Here is an 8,723-nt window from a genome sequence, read left to right on the forward strand (position 1 = left end):
GCTCCATACATATTTATTCCACAACATGCCATAGAATAAGTGGGGTATTGTTATCCCCATTATAGAGATGAAGAACTGAGAGATTAAAAGTAACCACAATTTGAGATGCCCAGAACCTGACATTTACAATTCTTTAGCATTACAGGGCGCTGCGTATTTTCAAAACAATTCTCATTGACTTCAGCTCCACTTGTAACTGCTCAGGTCTTCTGAAAATTACAGTATTTTCTTGCAAAAAACATACTCTCGACTAAAACACACATCTTGTTTTTGAAACCAGAATGAAGAAAAATATCTTTCTTCATAGTAAGTAGCTGAGTAGCAGCAGCTAAGGAGCCAAGCCTGCTTATTGTTCTGTGCCCTGAGAGTTGCATGCAGATTTTAGTCTCACTTGTGCCCAGTAGCCAGATAAAGTGAGACTACGTGAGAATTATAGAAACTCCTCATACTCTATTTCTTACCTAAAAAGTGCATTGCAATTTCTAGCAGCTGATTTTCTGGGGAAAAAATGTTGGTTATATGTAATAAATTATGGTAGATACCAGAATCTCAAGTCAGATGCCTAGAAAGTGACCAAATCACAATTGGTGACTAACTCTGAAAAAACTGGTTTAAGTGATTTGACTAGCATCACATAGAAACTCTGTAGCCAAGACAGAGAGGGAATCCAGTTCTCCCAGGTAACTTCAACTGTCTTAAACTGAAAACTATCCTTTCTGCAGCTCCTCACACTTCTGGAACTGTCTCATTGCCTTGGCCTGCCATTCCTGCTTCCCACATCCAAGCCCCCAGCTCTTGTACTAAGTCATCTTGTCCAGCCAACTGATTTTTCCAGCTCCTCCTCTGATCTCTACCCTCCATATTGGCTCCCAGTTCTTTCCTAGGATCCTTGTCCAATCTCACTGCTTACCTTTCAGCAGGCTCCTGTCTCTTTACCTAAGCAGTACTTGTTCTCCCTTAAGTCAGTTTCTCACAAATTTTGCCAGCAGCATAACTGAGGAGAGGGGCTGGGGCAGCAGCCCTAGGTGCTACCTTTCTTGGGCGTAGAAGGGGAGGGGCAAAAACAGCTGCCACTAGCGGCAAATGATTATGCCACTACCGCTGGCACAGCTGCCCCTTGCTGCCTGGAACTCCCCAGCTACACAGCTGAACTCTGCCTCCCCTTCCTTCTTCATATCCAATAATTCTCTGTCCCAATCATCCTGCCAATCTCCACCTACTGATTCCTCATCTATACCTCATTTTCCCCCAATTCGCAGTTTATTTCCCCAGCCTGCTCACAGTATTATCTGACTCCCACTTCCATTATATCCCCCAACTCCCTTTCCCAGTTTCATTTCTTCCCTATCAACCTCCACTCACAGTCTCCCTACCCCCATGCTCCCTGTCACAAGTTATGTACCTAGTCCTACAGATGTGACTCTTGTCATTTCTGAATACTCAGCAGGCAGATGTCTTCCCTATATTGCCTAGGCCTAGCTGGTGAGTCTTTGATGCAAGAGAATAAGCAGAGTCTCTGTTCCATACCAAACTGGCATTCTATACCAGCTCAACATTGCAACTAAAGGGAGGATCCTGCTCAGCGTGTGGGTGGATCCTGCTGGACAGAAACTTTAGAGACTTCAGGAGCCAATATAGAAGAATTCTCTACTGCATCAACTGCTACTTTTCAAAAGCCTACAACTTAGCTAAATGTGGGTAGTGTGTCCCAAAAATGACCGTAGAAGGTCAGCCCCATGTCAAATTTCAGGTTTCAGGTCAATTTCATGGGAAAGAAGAGATCCTAGGAATTTCTTAACATGAGCAATACAATTTATTTTTCAGTAGACTTGTTCTTGGAAGTGGCTAAGATGTTCTGACTAAAAATTGCCAGAAAGGAACTCAAACTGCTGCAAATAACTAAAATGGAAACAACAGACAACATATGAATCATTAATATTTGCCAAAGTTATTAGCCACAGAAAACAGGGTTTTGGAACAAGAATTGTCAGACAACTTTAATAATTGGTGGTAACCCCAGCCCTGCCTATTGTTAACAAAACTTTTAGCAAACAATATTTTATAGATGGCACTTTTTAGCAACTTGATGAATTAAACTTATTCTAAAAACAAACAAACAGAGAGCTTAGACAGTATGGCAGTTGTTGCAGTCCTGTATCTCATAGCACCATGCCTGTCCATTGATTTAATAGTAAGTCAAAGGGAAGGAGTTATTTACTGGATCACCAAAGACACTTTCTGCAGGAACTGCTTTTTAGTGGAGGGTTTTTTTTCCAAGTACTTACTAACGTCAGAATCCTGCAATAAGACCCATGGAAAATACCAATAAAATTCTGAACTGGTGCCACAAGCACATTTTAGCCAGTCTTGATGTCCTCTTTGTCCTGTTTATTATGCAAGAGATCTGATGAGAACATAGTGCAAAGTGGTACAGCTGCATGCCAATTTCTGAATGGGAGTAAAGATGAATCATAGTTCTGTTTATTCTCAGTAATTGCTGAATAATTGTAAAGCAAGTGGTTGGTGAAGCATCTGTTTTAGAAATCTACTGTGGTAAATAAGTCTTTAAAATTCAAAGGCAAAATCCAAAACCTTCATGCACCTCCAGTTTAAGCATCACAATGCAGAAGGCTGATTCAAAGAAATAAGATTATGGAACTAAGCTTCTTACACAGTCACTGGGAAGAGCTACACAATTCCGAGGGACAATTCAAATAGGGACCTGTTTAAAGTTTACCAATAGCAGATGCTGTGCACAGCATGTATCTGAACTCTCTTCCCTCTTTGGAAATTGGTGCTTGACTCAGGATAGCACATTAGGCACATCTGTCCAGACTCAAGGTCCAAACTGCCGAATCCTCTTCTGAAGATAGACACCTAACACTGGTAATGTTGCAGGGATAATGACAAGTGACTGTGTAGGACAGTGATTCTCAATCAAGGTGCTATAGAACCCTGGGATGCTTGAGATCCTTTCAAGGGTGCCATGGGGTGCCAGACAATGTTAGTGTTGTTAGCTGTACAAATATGAATTATATGACAAGCCTGAGATTTCATGCAGGAATCTGCAGCGTTAAAAGCATTCTGACCTGTTGTGGTTTTCCTGGGTTCACTGCAACATAATTGCTCTATTATTTCTCTGTAGTCAAAAATGAATGAAAACTACAAGTTGGTAGTGTCCCAGGGGTTCCTGAGTCTATCGAGGGGATGCCTCAAGTGTAAAAAGGTTGAGAACCATTGATGGAGGCAAAGCATAAGGGCACTCTCCTAGCAGGAGAAAAGCATGGGATCCAGTTCCTACTCCCAGGACTATTTATGAATTTTAAATTAAATTCCCTCAAACTGAGAAAGGTCTATGAAGCAGGTCCTCTACTTCCTGAGTGAGTACTCCAGTCACCTGGGTGTTATTGAATAGGTGGGTGGCAGCAACAGTGCCTCAACATTTCACGGTCTAATGTAGAGTTGTGCTTTGTGTTGCACTTAATGCTGTTGATATGAGGTAGATATACTCAGAGCACTCTCATGGATCAGACTCCACCAGGAACTTAGATAGTGTTTACACACTGATCCATTCTAGATTACAATGAAGCTTAGGTGAGAGTTAGATACCAATCTGCTCAGATGGAGAAGCTCCTGCACATGTTTGAAAATCTAAGTTCAGGTGCCTAGGAAGCAATGCGGTCTAAAATGTAGGGCCAGATTAATCATCCAAATTAATTAGGTACCTAAAGGGTCTTATGGCTACTGGAATGGAGTTATTTTAGATTGCTTTTTTGTGACATAGGCACCAAAATTCCACATAAATCCTGTCTATCGATCTGGATCTGGCCTTAAGTTATCCCATCCTCTTCTGAAGGACCTAATTATGAATTCATACTGTAGAAAGAGCAAGGTGAAGAACCAAAAGTTCAGTTCTATAATCTTCCCCTTCACCTGAGTCATGGAAACCTCTCCATGGGTTCAACGGAAGGAACAAATTCTTCATGAGTGAGCTAGTGAACACTATCCACAGCAGTCTAGACTATACCACTTGCCTTAAGGATTATAAGATCCCTCCAAGATCTCTACTGCCATAGGTGCTGAGTATCAAGGTAAATTATGCAGAGGCATCTGATTTACAGATAGCTCTTGAAAATCTTGGAAAAGCCAAAAGTGTAGGAAACAAATCCCCTGACAATTTTCTTGGCTAGGCAACTCCAACATTTGGATGACCCAGTAAGTTGGAAACATGTAAAGTTTCTTTTTTCCCTGGTAGATGGTTCTGGTGCCAAAAATATTCTGTCTCTACGTATTTTAGACAACACTATATAAAAACCATGCCTAAAGTTCAATGAATGAATTCCTGTCTGACTTGTTTCTATCTATTTTACAATAAATGAAAAGCTTGCTAGCAAAACCATTACAAATTATTTACCTCTCTCAAGACTACGTTGATACTCGACAAGCAATTGTTATCTTCTTTTCCTTAGAGAAAAAATCTGAAAATGAAACTTATCTGTACTTTATCAGCACCACAAGCAATCAGCTAGAGAGGTAGTTAGCCATGTTCATACCTACAGTGTTTGTTCCTGCAAAACTACAGATCTGATAAGGATTTTGTTATCTAACAATTAAAATTGATTTAAAAATTATGAGATCAATATTCATTCAATAGATGGGGCTGAATTTAAGAGCTTGTTTCACAAGATTTATTCTTGCTTCTAAAATTATGATGGACTCTCTAATTATTTTCTTACCTAAGACAGCAGTGATTACCTTCCTAACCAAGAATATTATCAGCTCCACATTAGGAGTTCTATTATGGGTTATTAACGATTTTTCCATGATATATTCTAGTTTATATTCTCCAGTTTGTTAACTAGCAAAAATAACACAACAGTATGAAATGGAAAGGCTTTCTATAGCAAAGCAATACTGGAATCTACTGTTTATCCCACTGAAGGAGTGGCCTGTGCTGACTTTGATAGAACAGCAGTCTGACGCCCTTTCAGAGTTTTCAATGTCAGATATTTTGTAATGCTAAATTATATAAACCAACAAAAAAAGCACTTGGCGGTCATGCATTGTAACCTTATTCAGCTGTGATTTCAGCATAGTGCTACGTGCCAGGTGGTTTCAATAACTGAAGTGGCAGGCACATCAAATACATGCTTTCAGCCTGTGGTAAGCTGCCTACTATGGTATGCTGTTGTGCCATGACATTTCTGTCATGTGGTCATGCATAGCCTAGGTGCTAGTTCATAGACAAAATACCCCTAACTTCGTTGCCACAAAATGCCACACACTCCTCCCTGGATAGTGATGACCATTTGGTTGTGTTTGGTGATATAAAACAATATATACAATGACTGTGCCTATTTTGAATACTGGAAATATGAAGGTTTAAGAATGTTTTCAACTCATTCTCTCTTTTTCTATTTCTTGGCTTTCTTAGTTCTTTTTCATTTCTGACATTTTGTCTTGTGGGTCTGGGAAATAGGGCAGTATTTCATTTTTCAGACCATGAAAAATATGACAGAAACTTCATGACTGTCATGAATAAAATTAATGAATCAGACTCTACATTACATTGCACCTTAGATAATTATTTACTCCTGTGCAAAGTGAAGATATGTTGCCTCCAAATGAACATAGCTGAGTTTTACATCCAATATCCAAAGGTGTAAATGATTATTTAATAAAGCAGGGTTGCCCAGCTTCTAAGCAGTTTAGGGCTGAATGCCCTATGGGCTGCAACAGCGGGGGCCACAAGCCTGCAGGCCACACTGGGACAAACCACGGGTACCCTGGGCTGCATGCTGTACAGAAGCCCCCCCCATCCCTCCACTGCTGTACTAGGCACCCATGCCCCACTCCTGCTGCACTGTGCAAGCCCCTGCCACCACTGCACCATGCACCTGTGTGGCCCCAGAATTGCCCTCAGTTCTCCCAGCTTTGCTGTGCTTCACTGCAACAAAAGCTAGAGGAAGGAGGGGGAGCCTCGAGACTCCTCTGCTGTTGCAGACAGGGCAACGTGAGGAGTGGCAGCTGAGCAGTAGGAGTCTGCAAAATGGGTTGTATTCAATTCAGATTCGGCTCAAATCAGGGACAGTGATCCGATTTGTTGATTCGGATCACTGTCCCAATTCAATTCAGCCAAATCCAAATCTGAAGATTCAATGCTGATTCAGAGAATCAGCAATTTGGCCATACACACAGCTTTAAATGTTTTTTCTATATACCTCAAGGTACCAGGTATGGCTTATGAATGCTGAGATGGTGGGGTGGATGGAGCATCCCATAAGGAGCCTGGGGGGCCACCTGTGTCCTCAGTGGTGAATCACTGAATCTCTCCGAATCAATTTGGAGGGTTCTGATTCTATTGGGAGAGATTAAAGGGTCTCCTGCTTCAATTTGGATTTGGAGATTTGGCTGTCAAACTGGGCCGAATCTCCACCAAATCAAATCAGTGACCAAAGCTTTGCACAGCCCTTGTCATGGAACAGACAACATTTATTAGTTCATTGACCCTAACTCTTTCTGGGACTGTAATTTCTCTGCAGTATTCATGTGGATTAGATTATTATATGTGGGCATTTCAGTTTTTCAGACAGATTTTAAAAGACATCCATAGTATTACAGGACCAGTTACTACATAACTGCAGGTACCAAGAAGGCAAATTAGTCCAGCTAAAGTAAATATAAATTTTGTGTACTGTCAAAATCCCCTCCCTGCTTCCTCCCTCTTCCCTTCCCCACCATCTGGATTATTTTACTAATGTAGTCTAGTTCTGTGGTTTTTCCAGTACAAGTATACATCTGTGTTAATCTGGAGACATGGCATTTAAGAGGATCATTGGAAAGTAGGGCTGGAAGGGACTCCATAAGGTTATCTAAGTCCAGCCCCCTGCTCATGGCAGGATCTTCCGTGATGATACCATCCCAGCCAAGTCTCTCTCTAACCTGCTGTTGGAAAACTTCCAAGGGTAGAAATTCCACAACTTCTCTAGATAGCCCATTCCAATGCTGGACCACCCTCATAGTCAGGCAATTCCTTCTAATCTCCAACCTAAATTTCTCCTACTGGAGCTTGAGACTGTTGCTCCTAGTCCTGTCCCCTATGAGAGAAAAAAAGTCTATCTCCATCCCCTCTATAAACACCCTTCAGGTATTTGAAGAATGTTATGTTATCTTCTCCAGACTGAATAGCCCTAGTTCTTTCAGCCTTTCCTCATAGGTCTCGTCTGCCAGGCCCCTGATAATTTTTGTTGTTCTATCCTGGACTGTTTCCAAACTGTCCACATCTTTCTTAAAGGGAGGGGCCCGAAACTGGACACAGTCCTCCTAATGAGGCTTCACCAGTGTTGAATATAGCAGCAGAATCACTTCCCTTGATTTGCAAGTGACACCTGTTAATAGAACCCAGTATATTTTGGCTTTTTTCCAACAAGAGCGCACTGTTGGTTCATATTCAGCTTATGGTCCACTGTAACCCCAGGTCCTTCTCTGCAGTACTACAGCCTAGTACGTCATTTCCCAGTCTGTATTTGTGCATGAAATTATTCTGCCCAAGTACAGGACTTTGCACTTGTCCTTGGTTGAATCTTATCTGATTAATTCCCAACCAGTTCTCCCGTCTATCCAGGTCATTCTGGAGCCTAGCCCTATCCTCCAGAACATCTGCAACTCCATCCAACTTGGTGTCGTCTGCAAATTTGCTAAACATGCACTCAACCCCATCATCCAAATCATCAATAGAGATATTAAAACAATACTGACCCCAGGACAAGTTGTAACATGTTGTATAAAAAAAGCCAAATGCTGAAGATTTGCAGATTTGATTCAAGAGTGTCATAAGTATCATGCGCCAATATATCTATCATTCAAAATTATTTATTATTTCATGATAATTTAAACATGTGAAACTGCTCTTTCAGCAGGTTCAGAAAGGAGCAAGACCTTTCCGCATTTCAGACCTTGCACAGAATAAACCTTTCTTTTCTTCAAGAATGGAGAAATTAGTTGTCCTGCTTTTCTTTTTCTGGACTTATGAGCAGTTGAATCAGATGCCTCACCTTAGTTTACTTTCTAATGGCTCTCGTTTAGTGCTAGTCTTCTAATCACTGGTTCAGCTACACATGCCTGCTGATATTGCCTTATCCAGTCAAGGGTAGAATATTTATTAAATGTGTTGTATTTTGTCCAGAGTAGAATGCTTACTAAAATATGTATTTTATTATTTAGCGTATGTGGTTTCAACATGTTGTTTCAGCCATCTTAAGACAATGTCATCACCAGTGTGAAGAGCTTGAAGGCCACCAGGTAGCATAGTAAATGGACACAAGTCAACAATGTGGAACATGGTTTGAACTTGTTCACAAGGGCATTTGTTGTCATTACAAAGGCCCCATTGATACAGGTTTGAGGCAAAGTGACCCTGTCCAGTTTGAAAATGGTTGAGAAGTGCCCAATAACAGCATGGCCAGTTAAATCCTGGTTAACTGACTGTAGGGTCAGCGATAATGCAGTGATTGATAGGTACTTGTGCTGACCATTCTTCATGCCACTGAATAAGTAAGGAAAAGTCAAAGAGTTTTGAAAGGGTGGACCATATGGGACATCTTGAGGGGAATTGAGCTAGTGAAGTGGGGAATGTCCCAATGCACTGCTAGCATAGGATTATCACAGAGTCTGGCCAGTAAGTTTACTTCAGCATTGGGGTGGAGATGAGGGGGAGCAATGTT

Source organism: Crocodylus siamensis, chromosome 4, assembly GCF_052110815.1.
Source record: "Crocodylus siamensis isolate JL-2025a chromosome 4, ASM5211081v1, whole genome shotgun sequence".
Classification (NCBI taxonomy): Eukaryota; Metazoa; Chordata; order Crocodylia; family Crocodylidae; genus Crocodylus; species Crocodylus siamensis.